Source organism: Pinus tabuliformis, chromosome Q (genome assembly GCF_031772625.1).
Source record: "Pinus tabuliformis cultivar Carrire ecotype Pingquan chromosome Q, CPIR1, whole genome shotgun sequence".
Classification (NCBI taxonomy): domain Eukaryota; kingdom Viridiplantae; phylum Streptophyta; class Pinopsida; order Pinales; family Pinaceae; genus Pinus; species Pinus tabuliformis.
The window spans coordinates 115910334-115931952 of record NC_142296.1 but is presented as its reverse complement, the minus strand read 5'-3'; the positions used below and the strand labels follow the sequence as shown (position 1 = coordinate 115931952).

At 35.2% G+C, this 21619-nt stretch overlaps 1 pseudogene; it reads right to left on the bottom strand.

Annotated features, from left to right (window-relative positions):
• Nucleotides 1–1127: 1127 nt before the first annotated feature.
• LOC149218508 (AAA-ATPase At3g28510 pseudogene) lies at nucleotides 1128–9678 on the bottom strand (annotated as a pseudogene).
• Nucleotides 9679–21619: the final 11941 nt, after the last annotated feature.

Here is a 21619-nt window from a genome sequence, read left to right as displayed (position 1 = left end):
TGATGGAAACCAACCATCTATTCTCTCATAAATCACTCCAAGTACATTGCATGTGTTCTCCATCATATTTGAAGCACAAAATAACATCCATCATGCACTTAGGTTTCTTGGCAAGCTCGTTTGCCTCCTCCCAAGGACAATTCACTTATTCCATGTTTTGGAGATTGACATCTCAAAGTGTGTGCTATTAAGATTCCCTAGAGGTGGGACGCCATGCTCCCCAGCTAATGTGTTAAGTGGGGCAATTGCATCTTGTCACTCCTCTAGCAACGCCCCACCCTTCTTCCAAAAATGTCACTCTATTCAAAGCAAATGAAATTCTAAATTTAAATATAATTTTCAACTAAATTTAAAATTAAACTAAATTTAAAAATAAATAATTTGAATATTATTGATTTAAGCTTTAAATAGTAATATAATGGTTAAATGATTAATTTAATTTTTGTTAATATAATTTGAAAATTTTAATTTCAATACCATTTTAAGATATTAATAATGGTTAGATTACTCAACCATTTTAATAAATTATTAAGATCCACTCGATGTTTCATCCTACATTCATATAATATCTATAAATATTTAATCTTTAACTGTAAATACAAAAGTTAAATCAATTCACAATTTAACTTGGTTAAAAAAGACTTTATTCACATGTAAAAAAAGGTACAATAAATAAATATAAAATACATATACATCTTTAGTTGGCTCTACATACAGAATACATATACATCTTTAGGTGGCTCTATGAAACTAATAAATCTCTTAAATCGCTTAAAGGAAGATATTTGGAAGGCTACAGGAGTCTGACCAGTTTTCTTTTGGAGGCTCGAAAGATGAGGTGGGACTCCATTAACGCATCCTGCCGAGGATTATCTTGAGAATTTTGGCTAAGGCTACAATCTATGGATGATGTGGGATAAATTTTCGACATGCGATGTTGGTCGGTGCATAAATTAATCCCAATGCATCCCTAAAATGTAATTCATTCGAAAGTAAACCAGAGAAAAATGGAGTACAATATGAATTTGACTTCAAGTAGTAATAGGAATGAAAATTTCTTCCAGTGAATCTGCTCTGCTGTTGATAACCTCTACTGGATGTGTTCACCTATTTTGTTGACATTACACTCAGTCCTCTGTTGCAGAAGCATTTTCTTCTGATATGCCCTCCAAAGCGGCAGTAGCGATTCTTTCTTTGGCCTCGCGAAGAGCTTGAATTAGGTTCTGGAGGGCAGTGGTGGGATGCTCAACCTTCTTCATGAGATGTTCGGTTATATCCACTAGTGTCATCTGAGCGGCCTCCATTAAATCTTGGATGTCAGGAAAGAGCTCATGGTCTGCAATGGAGAGATAATTGCTGGCGAGAATCTTGAATGCCCCAAAAGTGCAAAATGAGAGGAGAATGTGTTTGTCCATCCGACCAGACCAGAGAAGCCGAGTCGAGCCTGTCAATGTGGTTGGTGGTGAAGACTAACAATCTCTCGCTTCCGCAACACGACCACAAACCGTCTGTGAAGTTCAAAACCCCGGAAAGGGTCACTTTGCTCTCCTCGTTCTCCTTCTCATCCGGCTCCGACGCTTTTTTGTCCTTCTCCTCATCGGTCTCTGCTGCCACCTTCTTCTTCTTCTTGCGGTCCAAGAGATCGAGGGAACAGTCGATATCTTCTATTACTATTATCGATTTGTTGGTGGTGGCGATGAGAAGCTTCCTCAGTTCCGTGTTGTTCTTCATTTGGGTCAGCTTCAGGTCGTAGATGTCGTAATCGAGAAAGTTAGCCATGGCTGCAATCATGCTCGACTTGCCCATTCCAGGGGGCCCATAGAGCAAATAACCTCGTTTCCACGCCCGCCCAACTTGCCTGTAGTACATCTCTCTCCTCGAGAATCTTTGGAGGTCTTCCACAATATATTGCTTGAGATCTGGTTCCAGAGCCAGAGTATCAAAAGTGGCTGGATTGTCGAATACAACGGGTGTCCACGGCCTCTTTCGATATTCATAGTCCTGGTAACTGGATTGATTGATGTAAATCTTTCTGTAGCGGCTTCTAATCTCCAGCACTTTGGCTTCATCCATGATATGGGGAAGATAGTGATCGAATATCTTTTGCTTGTGTTTCTTGTGAAACGTCAATTCGTAAGAGCGTTTCTCATCAGAAGAGTTCCAACGGAACATCAGTTGTTGTTTGCGCTCACTGTTGTGGATGTTGGGAATTTATGAAGATTCCATAACAGACAGTAAAAAAAAATGCTCCGTTTTAACACTGTTTTTAACACAGTAAACTCAGAAAACTGAAAATCGTTTGCTGGAAACGGTGTTTCAGCAACATAGTTTGGTGTTGTAGCAACGTAATTTGGTGTTGCAGCAACGCTGAAACTGGTGTTCCAGCAACACAAAAAAAATATTTTCTGAAAACTGAATTTCAACAGTGCACAACAAAAGGGAAATTGTATTCATTTACAATAATTCCTCTAACAGAGGGATTTCTACAAGACTACTTTAAATACAGTTCAAAACTTAAAAAAAAAAACTTCATGCTGTAAACAGAAATTACAATACTGTGTTTGCACTGCTATACATTACAGAAAACAAAATACTTTGTCTCCTCTGAAAAATCAACAGGCTGTTTTTCACTGTTGCGTCTGCACTTTGCACTGCTGTGTCTGCACTCTTGTGCATCTACAAAACACTCTGTTTCTGTTCAGAACGCTGCTGTAACACTCTGTTTCTTCCTTGAAAACATTTTACACTGCTGTGTGTAAATTTCATTCATACATTCACGCTGTTGCGTACATCAAAAAAAACTTCTGCACTGCTGTGCATTACAAAGAGAGCTCTGTCTCTATTCAAAAAAAAATTACACACACTGCTGTGTTTTCATTACATTTTTCAGATTCAACAAAAACAACTGAACATCACATTTTTCTTTTTGCCGTAAAAACAAAACTATACCTGTGAATTAAAAAAAAAAGAAAATTAAAAATCCTACCTACATTTACCAACCACAGCAATAAATTACCATCATTCCGTGAGTGGCCACCATTCCGTAATAAATTGCTGTGTAATGGTTGATTCAGGAAAGGACTGGAGCCGCGTCTGTTTAATGGCAGATTCATCAATGCAGAGGTGTGGCAGTTGATTCAACAGTACAGGGGTATGGAAAAGGACTGGCCCTGCAGTTGAAAATAATATTTCAACACTCCCCTTTAGTTTCAACTGTTGGGTTATCAGTCATACCCAGACATTTCCTCAAAAATTCAAAACTTTTATGTCCCAAAGGCTTGGTTAGAATGTCTGCAACCTGCTCCTGAGTTTTGCAATGTACTAAGACAATTTCTCTATTATTTACCAACTCTCTGATATAATGAAACCTTGTGTCAATGTGTTTCGTTCTCTTATGAAACACAAATTTTTTTGATAATGCAATAGTAGAACTGTTGTCACAATAAATCACAGTTCCTTTTGCCTGCTCTTGGCCTAAGCTCCTTAACATCCTTCTCATCCAAACTACTTGACATGCTGCTGTTGTAGCTGCCACGTACTCTGCTTCTGCTGTAGACAATGCCACAGTTGGCTGTTTCTTGGAAGCCCATGAAATGGCTCCTGAACTCATGTGAAAAACATAACCGGAAGTGCTTTTCCGATCATCTACACTTCCAGCCCAATCACTGTCTATGTATCCAACTAAATCTGAACATTCTGAGACAGTATATAAAATCCCAAACCTTTTAGTACCTTTAACATACCTCAGAATCCTTTTTGCTGCCTGCCATTGTGCTTCTTTTGGTCTCTCCATGAATCTGGAAATTAGACTAACAACATACATTATTTTGGATTGCAGGTTTCTGTGGAGTGGTTTTTGAGAGATAGAATTCGGATAATCCACAGTGTTCATCTTTTTTCTGTCGACGTTTCGAGTCTAGAGCAAGACTCATCATCAGGACTTGTTATACAGAGAAGAGGAAAATGATTGTGATAAATATGGTAAAGGATGATAGCTAGGATGATTTAGCCGACCATTGATCATTTAATAATTTATTAAATTTTTATTATTTAACCCATTAACTGAAAAACCCTAAACCTAGTTTTACTTCTGTATAGGTGAATGATGATGTTTTACTAATATTAATAATTGGATTTTAATTAACCTGGCTTAATTTTGATTTGGAATGTTGAATATTGTATAATTAATAAGTTTTTATATTTTGTAATTTATATAGATCTAGGTTGCTTTAATTTGTAAAGTCCTATTTTGTTTTATTAATTGGATGCCTATTATTAACTACAATTAATACTTCTAGGTTTTATATATTAGGTTTATTAGTTTAGATTTAATAGTCCACTTAACCTAGAAGTATATATATATATATTTTTTTTTTTTTTTTTTTTTTTTTTATGAAATGTATAATTGTAATTGTATAGTTATATGATGTTTAATCAATATGGTATTATATTGTTTTCTAATTAAATTGTTTAATAATTTTTAATATATTAAGTTTTGAATTGTTTTATTAATCTAGTCTAAATTGTTTTATTAATTAAGTCTATAATGGATATTGTATAAATTAATTCAGATATGTATTGTGTAATATATATAAACTTTGTATTGTATATAATATATATAATATTGTTTATAGTTTTGTATTGTAGTCAAATTGCCTAGTTGCAGTCAAATACATGAGGCTGCCAACTATGCTCTTATACAAACTAGGATCAAAATCCTTGCTGCTGTCCTCTTTGCTGAGTTTTAATCCCATTACTGTGGGAGTGATTGCTGCCTTGCATTCTTGCATATGGAATCTTTCCAACACTTCATTTACATATCTTGCTTGAGAGATAAAAATTCCATTTTCGTTTTGATCTACTTCTATTCCTAATAAGTATCTCAGCAAACCCATGTCAGTCATCTCAAATTCATTTTTCATGACTGATTTAAAATTTTCAATGAGGTAGTCATCATTACCTGTAAAAATCACATCATCAACATACAACACTACAATTAGCAATTTACCATCCTTTTCTTTGATGTAGACGGTGGGTTCTCCTTCACATTTTTCAAATCCATTCTCCAGTAGATAGGAATCTATCCTACTGTACCATGCTCTTGGCGCTTGCTTCAACCCATAAAGAGCTTTCTTCAATCTGCACACTTTGTGCTCTTCACCTTTCTTTTCATAGCCTAGAGGTTGTTCAATGTAAACCTCTTCCATTAACACTCCATTTAGGAATGCTGACTTCACATCCGTTTGGTAAACTTTCCACTTGTTTTGTGCTGCTATGGACAACATTGCTCTCACGGTTTCCATTCTAGCAACTGGTGCGAAAGTTTCCTCATAATCTCTCCCATACTGCTATTTGTATCCTTTCACAACCAACCTTGCCTTGTGTCTTTCTATTTTGCCTTCAGCATTACTCTTGGTCTTGTAAACCCATTTAACTCCAATGACTTCTTTACCTTTTGGTAGGTCAACTAAATCCCATGTTTTGTTTCTTTCTATGGCATTAATCTCCTCATCCATAGCTTCTATCCATTTCCTATCCTTAATTGCATCTTCAAAATGAATAGGGTCTTCAACATGACAATATAAAGCAAATAAAGAATTCATGCCTTCATTTGCTGCTTCTTGTTCATAAATTTCATTTAAATTTCTAAACTTCTTACCTCTTTCATTTGGTGTATAAGTGCTTGAAGAAGCACTTGAATTTCCTCCTTGTGGTGTGCTTGGAGAAGCACTTTCATTTCTTCTCAAGGGTGTCTCTTGCTGTTCTATTGTTGGTGCTGCTATTTGGGGATGTGTTTCAGCCAACTCCTCATCATCATCATCATGTGGCAAACAGTTTTTAACCTTAACTGTTTTCTCTATGCTTCCATCCCAAGCTTCCTCCTTAATAAATTGAACATCTCTGCTCACAAAAAACTTCTTGGTGGATGGGATATACAACCTGTAAGCTTTGGATTCCTCACTGTATCCAATGAAAATACATTTCTCCCCTTTGTTGTCCAACTTCCTCCTTAGCTGATCCGGAATGTGTGCATAGGCCACACATCCAAAAAATTTCATGTGGGTGACTCCTTGCTTTCTCCCACTCCATGCTTCTTCTGGCACTTTGTTCATCATTGCTTTTGTAGGACACCTATTCAAAATATATACTGCACAGTGTACAACTTCAGCCCAATAATAATTTGGCAAATGCTTTGCCTTCAACATGCTCCTCGCCATATCCATGATTGTTCTGTTTTTCCTTTCAGCAACTCCATTTTGCTGCAGGGTATAGCTGGCTGTAAATTGCTTGTGAATTCCATTTTCTCTGCAAAATCGTAGGAATTCTTTGGAGATATACTCACCTCCTCTATCTGTTCTCAAAACTTTGATGCGCAACCCACTTTGATTTTCCACAAGTGCTTTGAAATTTTGAAAATTTTCAAACACTTCGCTTTTATTCTTCAGGAAATAAACCCGTCTTTCTGGTAAAGTCATCAATAAATGCTAGAAAATATTGGCTGCCTGCAAGTGATGGAGCTTTCATCGGTCCACATAAATCTGAGTGGACAATTTCTAAGGGTGTCTTTGCCCTTATGCTTTTCCTGGTTGGAAAACTTTCTCTGTGTTGTTTCCCCAATATGCAGCCTTCACAAAGGCTGTTCGGTTTCTCTATCAATGGTAGTCCTCTTACCATTCCTTTTCTACTTAATAAATTAAGACCTCCAAAGTTGAGATGTCCAAATCTCAAATGCCACAACCAATTTTCATCCTTTGGCACGCTTTGGAAAGCCTCTTGTGTCACTGCTGCAATTTCTTCTTTATTTTTCAAATCTGCTCTTATTCTAAGAGGGAACATTCTGTTCCTTGTCATCTTCACTTCAGCAATGCATCGCTTGCTGGGTGCTCTGTCCATGATGGTGCATACATCATTCTCAAAGAAAACATTGTACCCCTTATGGACAAGTTGTCCAATACTCAAGAGGTTACACCTCATTCCAGGAACATAATAGACATCTGCTATGGTTTTCCTTTCTCCTTTCTTTGTAAATATTTTAACTTCTCCTTTTCCCATAACAGAGATTTTGCTATCAGTCCCAAGTGTGACTTGTGATTTCACACTTTGATCTAAAGCAGAAAACATGGCTAAGTTTCTTGTCATATGGTTACTACAACCAGAATCTAGAAACCATATATCTTCACTGTTTGTTTCAGCCATATTACAAGCTAACAATACATTATCTTGGCTGATATTTTCTCTAGTAATATTTGCATTAGATCTATTGTTCATATCATGCTGCTTCTTCCTACATTCACTGGCATAGTGCCCATATTTTTTACAATAATAACATTGGACATTGGATTTTTCATACCTTTGTCCTTGAGCATGATGTTGTCCACTTTGTTGGCTGCTGCCATGGCCTTGGTTCTGATTTGGATTGCTGCCTCTTCCTTGAGCATTTGCTGGGTTGTTCCTTCCACCTCTGTTTTGACTTCTGCCTCTTCCTCTCTTGTTTCCTCTGCCTTGACCTCTTCCTCTTCCAAAGGACATCTGGGTCTTGAAGGCTTGCTCTAGAGATGAGTTTTCATTTCTACTCAACCTCTGCTCATGTGTTATCAGTGATGCATGGAGTTCATCAACTGAAAAATTTGAGAGATCCTTTGTCTCTTCTATGGTGGTGACAATCACATCAAACTTTGAGGGTAGGACCCTCAATATTTTCTCCACAATCCTCCTTTCTTCAAGAGTTTCTCCATGAGACCTTATCTGTGTGATCAATCCAATTGCTTGTGTGAAGAATGAGTCAATATTGTCTGACTCCTTCATGCGCAGGTTCTCAAAATCTTTCCTCAACAACTGTAGTTTTGTTGTCTTCACTCTCTCCATGCCTTGATAGGCTGTCTTGAGAGTTTTCCATGCTTCTCTGGATGTCTTGGCTGCTGCTATCCTTGGAAACACACTCTCATGCACTGCTTGATATAAGAATACAAGGGCTTTTGAATCCTTCTTCTTATTGCTCTTCAACAGCTCTCTTTCTGCCTGAGTTAATCCATTAAACTCTTCTTCATTTGTTGGCTCTTCAAATCCATATTCAACAAATTCCGAGAAAACTTGTGAGGAAAATACAACCTTCATGGTTATGGCCTAATAGTCATAGTTTTTCCCATTGAACTGTGGGAGGTGGGTATTAAACATACCCACGCTGGTGCTGGCCATTCTTTCAATACTTGACTGTGTAAAAAAAAAAAATTCATTGACTGTCTTCACTCTACTGGTGAAGTTGCTACAGCAATAAACCCTTCCTTCAGCTTCTTTGACACTTCAAAAAGCCTGGACTAGCTCTGATACCATGTTGGGAATTTATGAAAATTCCATAACGGACAGTAAAAAAAAATGCTCTATTTTAACACTCTGTTTTTAACACAGTAAACTCAGAAAACTGAAAATCGTTTGCTGGAAACGGTGTTTCAGCAACACAGTTTGGTGTTGCAGCAACGTAGTTTGGTGTTGCAGCAACGCTGAAACTGGTGTTTCAACAACACAAAAAACATATTTTTTGAAAACTGAATTTCAACAGTGCACAACAAAAGGGAAATTGTATTCATTTACAATACTTCCTCTAATTGAGGGATTTCTAAAAGACTACTTTAAAGACAGTTCAAAACTTAAAAAAAAAACTTCATGTTGTAAACAGAAATTAAATTACTGTGTCTGCACTGCTGTACATTATAGAAAACAAAATACTCTGTCTCCTCTGAAAAATCAACAGGTTGTTTTTCACTGCTGTGTCTGCACTTTGCACTGCTGTGTCTGCACTCCTGTGCATCTACAAAACACTCTGTTTCTGTTCAGAACGCTGTTGTAACACTCCGTTTCTTCCTTGAAAACATTTTACACTGTTGTGTGTAAATTTCATTCATACATTCACGCTGCTGCGTACATCAAAAAAAACTTCTGCACTGCTGTGCATTACAAAGAGAGCTCTGTCTCTATTCAAAAAAAAATTTACACACACTGTTGTGTTTTCATCACATTTTTCAGATTCAACAAAAACAACTGAACATCACATTTTTCTTTTTTCCGTAAAAACAAAACTATACCTGTGAATTAAAAAAAAAAAAAATTTAAAAATCCTACCTACATTTACCAACCACAACAATAAATTACCGTCATTCCGTGAGTGGCCACCATTCCGTAATAAATTGTTGTATAATGGCTGATTCAGGAAAGGACTGGAGCTGCGACTGTTTAATGGCAGATTCATCAATGTAGAGGTATGGCAATTGATTCAACAGTACAGGGGTATGGCAAAGGACTAGCCCTGCAGTTGAAAATAATATTTCAACAGTGGAACACCCACCACAGTTTGATGCCCTCATATTCATCTTCGATCTGCTCGTTTCTATCCATGCTGAACGTAAACTCCTTCTTATTCTGAGGCTTCTTCAGTTTTAATCTCTTGGCAGCAGAAGACGACCTTACGCTCAGGTAAGTCTACACTACCTCGTAAACTTCGCTCACCTTTATGCCATCGTTTTCCTCTATCACAACTGAGATGTAAGAAGACAGTGTCCCTATGACCCTGCGCATCCATTTTGAAAACATATCATAGAACTCTAGAGGCAGGTATTGCTTGGCTATGGTACGTATAAATATCACAGAAGCCATGATCGACCCCATATTCGACCAGATCTCCATTTTCCGGAAACCAAGAAAATCCCAAAAGAAGTATTAAAACGCCAACCAACTCGAGCCTCTTAATCAGATGAACTCGGCCTGGCTATTTTGAATGGCCTTCGAGTGGAATATAAAAGAGCTAAGAGCTCAGAAAGTGCATTGAAATTTCTTCTTGGACCATGGATTTATTTTCATTGGTTAGTGGAATATAAAAGAGCTAAGAGCTCAGAAAGTGCATTGAAATTTCTTCTTGGACCATAGATTCATTTTCACTGGTTAGTGGAATATAAAAGAGCTCAGAAACTGCATTGAAATTTTTTCTTGGACCATGGATTCGTTTTCATTGGTTAGTGGAATATAGAAATAGCTAAGAGCTCAGAAACTGCATTGAAATTTCTTCTTGGACCATGGATTCATTTTCATTGGTTAGTGGAATATAAAAAGAGCTAAGAGCTCAGAAACTACATTGAAATTTCTTCTTGGACCATGGATTCATTTTCATTGGTTAATTACTAACGTGTGTGGTAGGTTATACTTAGATTCGTTAAAGAGTCAAATCATTAAATAAATAATGGTAGTTTTAGGGATGATAGCCTTGTGAGTTTACAATATTAAAATTGTGAATCACATATAATGCAAATGGTCTGAGAATATTTTATTGTTGTGTGTTTAGAGGCTAGCGGTGAAGGTATGTTTGTTTATTTGTCCCATTGAGTTTGGTGGGCTAAAGATAATAAGACATTTATTGGTCGGATTTTGTGGTTTTAACGTTTTTGAGATATAATAATAATGTGTGTATGATTAATATAAATGTTATTATTATTATGTTATTGTTATTAATTATGTAGTTATATAAATTAAATGGTTAGTAATAATATCAAGTATCAAAGTACTTATTTTATGATACATTTCAAGTTGTGAAAATTTAGAATAATCATTATATTATGGAGGTGGCTGAAGAGGAAGTTTAGGAGGTGCTGCAAATAAGTCAAATCTCTCATGCATGTGGAAGTCAATATGCTCTACTCGGGCCTCCAAGTCCTGTAGACGGTTATTGGTGCAATGTTGGCTTCGACAGACGTTTTCCAACTGTTCTAAGATTTCACTTTGGCTTAATTGGATATTGTTCATGTATGCCACCAATTCATTTATTTCTTCATATTGATGATGCCTAAGAATGTTGAAGTTGGCCTGGACTCCTCAGAGCTATTCAACAATCGATTCCAATGTAGTTGGTGCATCCACTAAACCCAGGGAGCAGTTGTGGGTATGGACCTCCTGCCCCTCATGCTCCTTGCTTGCCGAGTCAATGGTGGACGAGCTTTGATTGTTGGCTTGGCTAATTCAATAATCTAGACCACCTAATTCCCTAGGCCAACACGCCGAAGATAACAGAACACTACCATGACTGAAGAAACTTTATGGTAGCCCTCAAGGGAAGACCAAAGGACAATGGGGCCAAAAAAATGCTAGACCAAAACAAGCTTAGAATAATAAGAAAAGTAGGGGAAAGAAGATGAATAGACTCCCAAAATGCATGGAATTTACCAACTGAGATCCGAGCGTTAAGACCTCCCCACCACTGACCCTGAAGACCCCCAATAGTAACCACTTCAATAGAATCCTACACCCAATAGCTTTCACAATCCCAATTCCTCTCACCCAGAAGAGGCAACAACAACCATGAACCATACCCACCCAAAACCAGACTAACATAGAAAGACCATAGGCAGGGAAACAGACATACTCGTAATGCCCATGGGATGCGACTGAAAGGAACACCAAACCACCGATTATGAGCAGGGCTCCTGCAATCAAAACCGAGCTCACAACAATACTCTAAAGTTCTTCTCAATTGCACCCCAGCATCCCATATGAAGGCCCGAGAACCCACCTTGGAACCTGCTACAACAAGACTAGTTACCTCTGCGTAACACCTAGTGCCCCATATCCCTGGTGAGTGTGCATGGCAACCGACGCTCGAACCCGACACCCTGCAACCCACATTCATTGCCCAAGACTTATCACCCTTTGCTTTAGACCTGCTCTGCATTATATCAACCAAAAATAATTCTCGATTATTCAGACGATAGATGTCCTGTCTCACTACCCCATCTTTAATCATGAAGTTACCTGCTGCGAGCCTTGTGGGGAGATCCCCGAGGCCAGTTGGCCACCTTTTTGCCTACCCCCATTAGACATTATAGATTGATGTTAATCAACATTTACAACCCATTTAATTAGAGTAGTCTAAGGAGGGGAGGTTTTCTCTTGGAAGAAATGGAAAATCCAGCACAATTTTGAAGAAATTTGGTAGAAATTTTTGAAATTCCTCATTAAAATTATTAAGCTTTATAATTTTGGGTGCCCCATAGGTTCTTGATGCTGAAGAATCCATTTCGACCATTAAAAAAACCAATTCAAACACTCCCATAGTTGGATTTCTTGAAAAAAAAAATCTATGGATTCTAACAAGAAATTCATCATTGGGGCGAAATCGTCGCCTCATTAGACACCACCCATTTAATTTATATGGTTGTTCTAGTCTAGAATATTCCATCAAGGTTATATCTCTACTATCCACCTAATAATTATTGATAATTAAATTAAAATTCTTGAAACCCATATCCAAAATATACACGCTTATATGTATATTATTTTTTCTTCAATTTTTATTTTTACATTTGATATAAAAACACGATTTTGGATTCCTGGGAATGTCTTTGTTGTTAAAGGTTTGGCTTGTTTTAGATATGTGATAGTTGGGAATATCTTTGTTGTTAAGGGTTTGACTTGTTTTAGATATGTGATAGTTGGGAATGTCTTTGTTGTTAAGGGTTTGGCTTGTTTTAGATATGTGATAAATTTGTGATACCCTTGTTTAGTGGGAACTCTCTAGTGGTGATTCTTGTATTGAAAGAATGACCAACAATTGGAGAGTGGAGATGGAGAAGTTTAATGGACAAACTTTTGAACTATGTGAGCTCTAGATAGAGGATCTTCTAGTAGATAAGGCATGATAAGGCATAGTGGGTGGTTATTGACTCAAGTACAAAACTCATTGTTGTGTTGAAAGAACAACCAATACATTATAGAATAAAAGTAAAATGATTTAATAATTTCGTTGTCAAATTCTATGCATTGGAGTTATTGCTTATACTGGAGTATCAAAAATTGAAGGGTATAGATTATAGACCATGCTAGAATCAAGTGATAACATGAGATTATCACAGAGATGGCCACTTAAAGCCCAAGAAGGTCTTTAAAATCCTAGTAATGAAAAAGTTGCACTGAAGTGCACACCCTAAATAAGATGAGGTTGACTAATTTTATTAAGTTTAATAAAAAAATAATAATAAATATTTTAACTAATTATCTAGTTTAGATTTTTTAAAATAAAATTATGTGTATATTATTATTAATTATTTTTTCTTACCTTTTATTTTTTATATTTTAGAAAATAAAATATTTATATAATTGTGTTGAAAATGAGCAGTTGTGTCATGCTTGGTCCCACTATTTTATATTTTATAAAATAAAATATTCACATAATTCTGTTTAAAATGATCAGCGGTTCTGTCCTGCTTGGTCCCACTAAGATTTATGGACCATTTTATAACACACAAATACACAGCTAAAACCAAAGCCAAATTATAAATAAATTTCAAATTATTAAGTTTGATTACAGCGCCAGACTGGACTCTGACTTTAAGAAATGGACGGCTCTCACGAGTGGACGTATTTATTTAAAGAGGGGCCTAATCAAATTCGACCACCGCGTCGTTCAGTTCACAAGCATGCTATTGTCCTACAAAGTTAGTATAGTAAAATATAGTAAATATAGTAAAAAAATATTTTTGCATTGTTAAATTTATTTAATAAAATATTAGAGTTGTAGAAATAGTGAAATTTAATAAGATATTAGAGTAGAACGCAGGTGGAGACTAGACTATCTGATTATTAGCAAAAGATGAAGCTGATGTTCAACAAGAAAGATAAGGACAAACTTTTTCAGAAGGGGATTTAGTTCTTAGGTGGGATGTGAGGTGAGAAGACAAACGAAAACACTGGAAATTTGATTCACTCTGCTTAGGCCCCTTCAAGATCGTGCAATAAAAGGGAAACATCACCTACATGATTGAAAACATGGATGGTGAATCGCTAGAACTATTGGTAAATGGTCAATTCTTAAAATTTTATTTTCAAAATTAGAGATAACTTTCTCTAGCTCATTGCAAATATCCGATTTGTGTTGTGAAAATTTTTATTTGAATTTTCAGTTTATTTCCAAATAAGTCCCTTTCACAAAATGATATGTTGTTTAAGAATAACCCCATGCCCAATGGAAGGAAAGGCTACTAATCTGTAGGTTATCAGCACCTTGTTTGCAAGGCACTGTCCCCAGAATGTTGTCACTCACTTATTTTATCAGTCACCAGTTGCTTCAAAATCCAAATAACAGTGATGTTTGGGGCCAAATTTTGAGCCGTAGAAGCTACCAGAGCCAGATCAGACCCTCTCCATTGCCTAGCATTCGGGAGGAGCTTTCCAACGATATATAGAAGTCTAAAAGAGGACTTCCAGAGCTAAAGTTAGAGCCCATGGAAGGACCCTTATGAAGGTCCCCAGCGAATGAAGTATTGACTAAGTGTTGGGAAATAATCACAATCGGGACAGAAGGAGCCCATCGCATAACAGACATTGGCAAAGGCAAAGGGCCAAAGGCTTAAGACTTATTGGGAGTTTAGGGAGGCCGACTGCGATTTGCGATATTGCATCTCACAAAATGGCCATTGGGAAGTTACAAAGGACAAGGACTGTGGCGAGGGCCAAATTTTTTATATAAAACAAAATCGTCGAGAGGGCTGATAAAGGCCTAACACAGGAAAGGCTTGTAAGACAGGGCTGGGTGAGCCCTTCTCTCTCTCCTCCATGAGGTACACGTGTCGAGCAACAAGAAATATCACACATTGGCCATCGGTGAAGGAAAAGGACTCCCACTTAAGAGATATCAACGGTTCCATGAGCGGATTGCACATGCGAGATTTTCCTCTAGATGCAATAAATGATTAAAAATAGGTTTATGAATACCCTGCGCCCAGACTAGAGGCCCACTCCACTGGTTAAGGGGAAATCTGAAAAGGCTCATTTCATCCATTGCAATGGAAAATGCCTAAAACTATGCAATTGGACTATGAATAAAGAAAGTTTCTCAACCACCGTTCCAAGGCATTGAAGACATAGTATAAAGTTTTAAAGGTGAGGTAGGTCAGCAACCAGTGGATCATTACGAGCAGGTGGACCTTCAAGACAAAGCATGAGCCGATTCAAAGGAATTGACACAGATCCGAGAGTCGACGACGAAGAAAGTAGTCGCAGAAAAGGCATAGGGATGTAAGAGAGTGCAGGGGGGCCATAGTTTATGCTATGACAGTGCCAACATATTGATATGATGACGGGACGGGCTAGAAAATCCCTCGCAATTTTTCCTTCAGGTCCGTTTATTTTTATGTACTAAAACATGCCGCCCATCCTAAAGCATTCAACTCTGTAATATTTGTGGGCCATAGAGCCATTTAAGGCTGATACAACTATTCTATCAAACGTAGAAACAGGGATATTAGATATTTCATGTAGTTAATTCTCTTGGCCCTCCTCCCAGATAAACAGAGGGATGCAAGACTTAGATGAGGTTCATAAATTCTAGGAAAAGCACTACATGTATAATTGCATACTGTATTTCCTTTGTAATACAGGTCTTTCGGAATATCAATGAAAATATGGTGATTCCATCTTCAAAGGATTACAGTATGTGTTCCCCTCTGTTTTACTCATTAAAATGTTCATGTTTGTTCAGCTGATTTATGTAGTTATTGTTGCTAGATATGTTTCAAGCTCTCTTATAGATTCGTTGGTAAGTTGTATGTTAATGCAAATTCCTGTTACCGTCCCACAAATTCATTTGTTTTGACATTGTTTATGTATACGCATGTGAGGATCATTGCGATTATATCTTTAAATGTGCAACATATGAATCATAGCCTTTAGTTCTCCCTTTAGACCTCATTTCCTCTTGTAACCCAAATAACGTAGAAATCCTTATGGTCTCGAACTCTTTGTGTTCAACATTGAATCTTGAGGTCTTAAGATCTGTGTGATGAGTTTCTCTCCTCTAGTATTCTCTTTCGCCCACTTTGTAAAAGATTATTAAGTTGTAAGACCTGGAAGCTCTCCACCTCCACTCTTTTGATGATTATTTTCTGGATCTGAATTTGTGAAGAAGTACTTGAAATCCATGTCTCATTCCTTTGGATTAATGAACCAACCTATTTCCTATATACATATAAACCTATAGAACCATAGGCGATGTCTCCAGCATATCTAAATCTTTTGAGACACACCATTTTGGATGAGCTCAAGCACTGGTCTTGAAGCAATCCAAGGCTTTATCTGGGAGATACAACACCTTTAACCGGATTAGTTAGTCACATACTTGATATTAAACACATCACATCATGCAAGGAATCAACATCATCAAAATGACAGAATAAGAAATCACATCTTTGAACACCGATATACCCTTAAACCTAGTAGGGACAAAACCAAAAAATGTTTAATTTTATTATTAAATGTTCATGAGGGTATTCACCCTTCATCAATGGCTATAAAGGAGTCCATCCCTTGAACATTTTCATAAAATATTACAAAGAGTATCATCTCAAAAACAACATAACTTGCTATAAGCTATTACAATCATCATGATATCATTTATCCACAAACCCTTGAGCATTGTGTCTTTAGGGCCTGGTTCTTGCCATTAGTGGATTATCCTACAACTGGGATTCCTTCAATTTGCATAGACCACTAACTTATTGTCTACCATAATGGTAACTTAATTTATCTTTATATGTCGTAGCCTTTTTATGCAACTTCTATTGTTAGCAACCTTTGATATCATTATTAAATCAAGTATTAATCAAACCAATCTATAAATCTATACTAGTGGTGCTTCCCCATCTATTCATGTACATTCATGAAATGAAAACAAAATATCACGACATGTTTCCGTTAACAACACTGCATATGCATTAGTTATAAGCGTATAAATATTAATGCATTTCTATAAACAAATACCACATTTACTAATATTCCCCTCGCATAAGCACACATTTTTGAAAGGAAAACCACTACAACAGTCCAAACATTCGTTTAAAGGAAACTAACGCATAAGTTATGATCTTTGTGCATGCGAATTACATCAACTTTATCAAAATAACTAGCCCTTCAAGTATTACTTTTGGCGCATGAAAATATGTAAAGAAAGCTAACACAACAAATGTTCTTCCTATGCATGTAAATGCATATACTTTCCAAAAGAATGCTTAACAGAATACATCATGCAAACACATGTTTCCTTTTCGAGGAAATATAGCATAATAGGGCATGCAAAAATATGTTTTCTTTTCCATAAAATTAATGCAATAAAGCATACAAATACATTTCTTCTTTTCCAAAGACTATACCAACATTACCCATATATATATATATATAGATATATATATATATATATATAGATATATATATATATATATATATATATATATATATATATATATATATATATATATATATATATATATATATATATATATATATTCCAAGGAAACCAACACATTACTATGGTTTTTGTGCATGTAATTCATCTTCTTTCCTAAAGAATCTTTTCCAATATAGGCTAACACAACATGCTAACATTTCCCACATACAAATGCATATTCTTTCCAACGCAACATAATACAAATCTTGCATTCCTATACATGATCTTATTCCAAAAGAAACTAAAATAATAGTTATGATAGCATAAGAGTAATCAAATATTGTTTTTTCTCAAGAAATATAGCTCAATTGTTCTTCTATCCATGTGAAGACCATATCTTTATAACTCAATGACTATTCTTTGTGCATGCAAGAGCTTATCATAATAACCCTTCTTAAATGTATGCAACACATATTCCCTTCTTTAGAATTATACCATCATTACTTAATATTTTCACGTAAACAAATACATTAATATAACTTTGTTTTTCTATCTTTCTACATGCAAGTTTCTAATGCTTGCCTTTTGAAGAAATTACCATAGATAATCATCTTTTATGCATAAAACCCAGACAAAAATAACAAGGTTAACTTAACCTTTTATGCACCTAAATCAAGAAATTAACACAATTCATCTAGCCATGCAATCTTTTCAAGAGATTATTCTTTTTAAGAAAATTAACATGATAACTTTCTTTATATACACACAAAAACATATTTTCTATATCAAAATGACTACTCTTTTGTGCATGCAACTTGTATTTTTTTTCTAACACAGTGACCCTTACTTCAATGAACATAATCTTTTTAATAAACAAGAATGCATTCTTTTTCTTGTATGAACAAGGTTCATATGCATCTTTTAAGAAAACAATCTTTATTTTTCATCAATTCATGCACAAAAATCCTATGCAAGTCTTTCTACACTCAAATCCTTGCATTCAAAAAAACAACATGGGTAATATATGCATACAGATTCATGAAACCCTTCCAAGAAAATTATTCTATCTTTTCCAAGAATCTGATAATGTATGCAAAGGCATTTCACTTTGAAATCTAATACAATGATGCATGCAATTAATATTTTATTTTCAAGAATTAACATAAAAATTTATTTCAAGAATTTCAGTATAATGGATATTATCATTGAGCACATATTTCTATTAAGAGTATATAGGAATCATGCTAATATCTCCAAGAAAATTAATAATCTAATTTTCTGGCAATCTTTTCTTTAATGATATAACATATTTTCTTTCTCTTTTCACTAGAAAAGTTTACATACTTTTTTTTCATGAAAAATATCATGATTTCTTTAATATTTTTGTGTGTAGGTTTCACTTGTGTCTTCTTTCCCCAAAAAAGCATCCCTAATTTATCTTTTACCATGCAATTTTTCTTTCAGTAAAGTAATATGATTTCTTTATCTTTTACCATGAAATTTTCTTTCAAAAAGAAATATGGTATCTTTTTATTTTCCATGGAAAGTTCACATGAATTCTTTATGGAAAGTAGCATGACTTCTTAAATCTTTTTATTTGCATGATTCATGTGCATTCTCTTTTCAAGAGAAACAATGTCCCTGCAATATATTTTTTTAATAAAAAAACATGGTTTCTTTATTTTTAATATGTAAAGTTCTCATGCATGTTTTTAGAAATTATTGCATAGAAACCATGCAGAACCTTCCAATGAAATAATTAATTCCTCTACACAAAAATCCCTGCAACTTTCAAGAGTCTAGAGAAATATTTCCAATTAATAAAATAACCTATAATTCCTTGCACAAAACACATGCAATTTCTTTCCAAAGAAAGTCATGGTTACTTGTCTTTTGTGCACAATAACTATGAAGTCCCATGTGCATACCTCATGTTCAGGAATAACTTTCGTTGGAGACATGAAATTCCTCACCAAAGTTTTGATGATCAATGCCTTGAGACTTCACATGATGAAAACTCTAGTAGATGAGGATGAAAGTTGTTTTTCCAATTTAAGAATGAATTTAAAGAACTTGTAAAACTTTCTTTATCCCATTGAGTTATCATTTTCTTTATTTGATTCAAATTAGTTGCCAACTAAATCCTAACGGTTCTTGTTTTCAACCATTTCGTTAAACATGGTAAACATGATCTTTTACATTGTGAATGTCAACGTTAATGCAGTTTATAGGGATATTACATACTCCCCCCTTGAAGTAAACATCATCCTCGGTGTTTATCATTAAATTTTACTCATGATATAATGATATAAACGACCAAAAGGAAAAAAATTCCTTTAAAATGAAGGATCCTATTTCTTGGCAATATCAATAAGCCAAAAAAAACCTAATGTTTATCAATAGTCATAAGCATTTACAACTGCAAAAATATGCAAGTTCTACTTTCCACCACATATTCATTATTCAAATTCATAGAATACAAAAGAAAAAAAAATCTCTATATCAATTTACCATTACTTACCAATTACTCTTGAATGTCATGGTCACTTTTATGCAAGTTTGCTAAGAATGTTTTGATAACCCATCCACACTCCATGGCAAGCAACCTATAATATATGACTAACAAATCTAAGATAATCATATTAGTCACAACATTTTCAATCAAATAAAATACTTATAACTATCAATCAATTATGTAATATCAGGTGATATTTCAATCACAGTACTTCTACAAGTACTTATAGAGCACCAATGCTCTAATCACCAAAATGATAAATAATTGCACACCATGTGCACACTGTCTTAGCTTCCACTAAATACATCCACACAATACTTCTAAAATTACTCAGAGAGAACCTAACTCTCTAATAATCGAAATGAGCAATAAATGTACCAACTTCATACTGTCCTAGCCCGTGTTAAGACATTGAAAATATTAGTAATACAATAAAAGAACTTATACCTCCAGTAATTGCTTTCCAAGCACTAGGATCCTTTTTAATCAAGATATACATAAAATATTTACACAATCATATATAAAATTCATTTTAATACAACACATAACTGATTAGTTAACCTGTTTCCACAACCTGATCAAGTCATTTTAACATCTATACATTTCTATGACTGAGACCATACTAGTTCCATTATGGAATTCGATTGGCCAATTAGCTTAGGAATTCCAATGACCACACAAGGTCCAATATAAGAATCCTCTTGGCAGTGTCCTACCTATTCCACCGACAACATATCGTCTATGAAGAATTTTGGCCCTCCTCCAACAGGCCCCAAAAATCAACAGAGTTTCCTCAAGATTTTTCCCCTCTCACCATTTTGGCCAACTCTTCTCCCATACTGAGATCATTTATCTCTAGGGAGAGGAAATCTAGCCAGGAAAGCGCCATCAACCCCTCTAGGCAGGAAACCACCATCAACCTAGGCCTTTTGGCTTTTCACAATTGTCTGACATGTGAGATTATCTCTTAACACTCTTTCCCATAGTAATTTACATAATGAACCATATGCAAATTATCAATAAAGTTTTTTTTTTTTTTTTGTACATCATACATTCATAGTTGACCCTCAGCATGTGTCCACAATATCTAGATTGACAGGAAACATAACTGATATACAGGTGGTGTACATTATGATTTTTCAAATAACATCATCATGCATATCATAGCATTATAATTTCTCATTTATGGTTGCAATTTTCATTGCAACATTTTACCTTCACAGGTTCTCATATTTCCATTAAGCTACCCCTGCTTAATCCCATCAACAACGTTACTTATAAATATGCATTGTTTAAACAAGTATTCACTTTCCCAATCATTTTAGTTTCATGCATACAATACTGTTATGCATAAATGTTAATAAAAATATTCTTTAATGTGTAAATGTCAATAATAGTTAGGGTAACAATCCAAACATTTCCAATTTCCCACAATGTACTGTTACCAATAGACCAACACATGAAGTAACCACCATAATCACTTTTTAACAACTTGCAACAAGATTTAATCAAATCCAATTCATGCATATAAGTTTTAATAGTTAGTCATGCAACACTAAATAATCAATGTTACCAACCATCTTAATGCAACGACACCAAGACTAAATCAACAACTAGTTATTATAGTCAAGTCTCACTACTCAACTCATTATTTATTTTTTACATCTAAAGAGGTTCTTCGAAAGTCCTTTTAAAACAATCTATTGTCCTCTTCAAGGACATTCCCCATATTTTACATTCATGCGTTTAAAGTAGTGCATTGTAACTTTAGTCATGTTCATTAAATGTATCATTAATATTTTCATATTTGCAAAGGTTAGTAGTCAATTTTCAATTTCACTAGTGAGTACTCAGGATTGTTCATAGGTGAAATAGAGGTTTTATTCTCTGTTATGATCATCAATATTCAA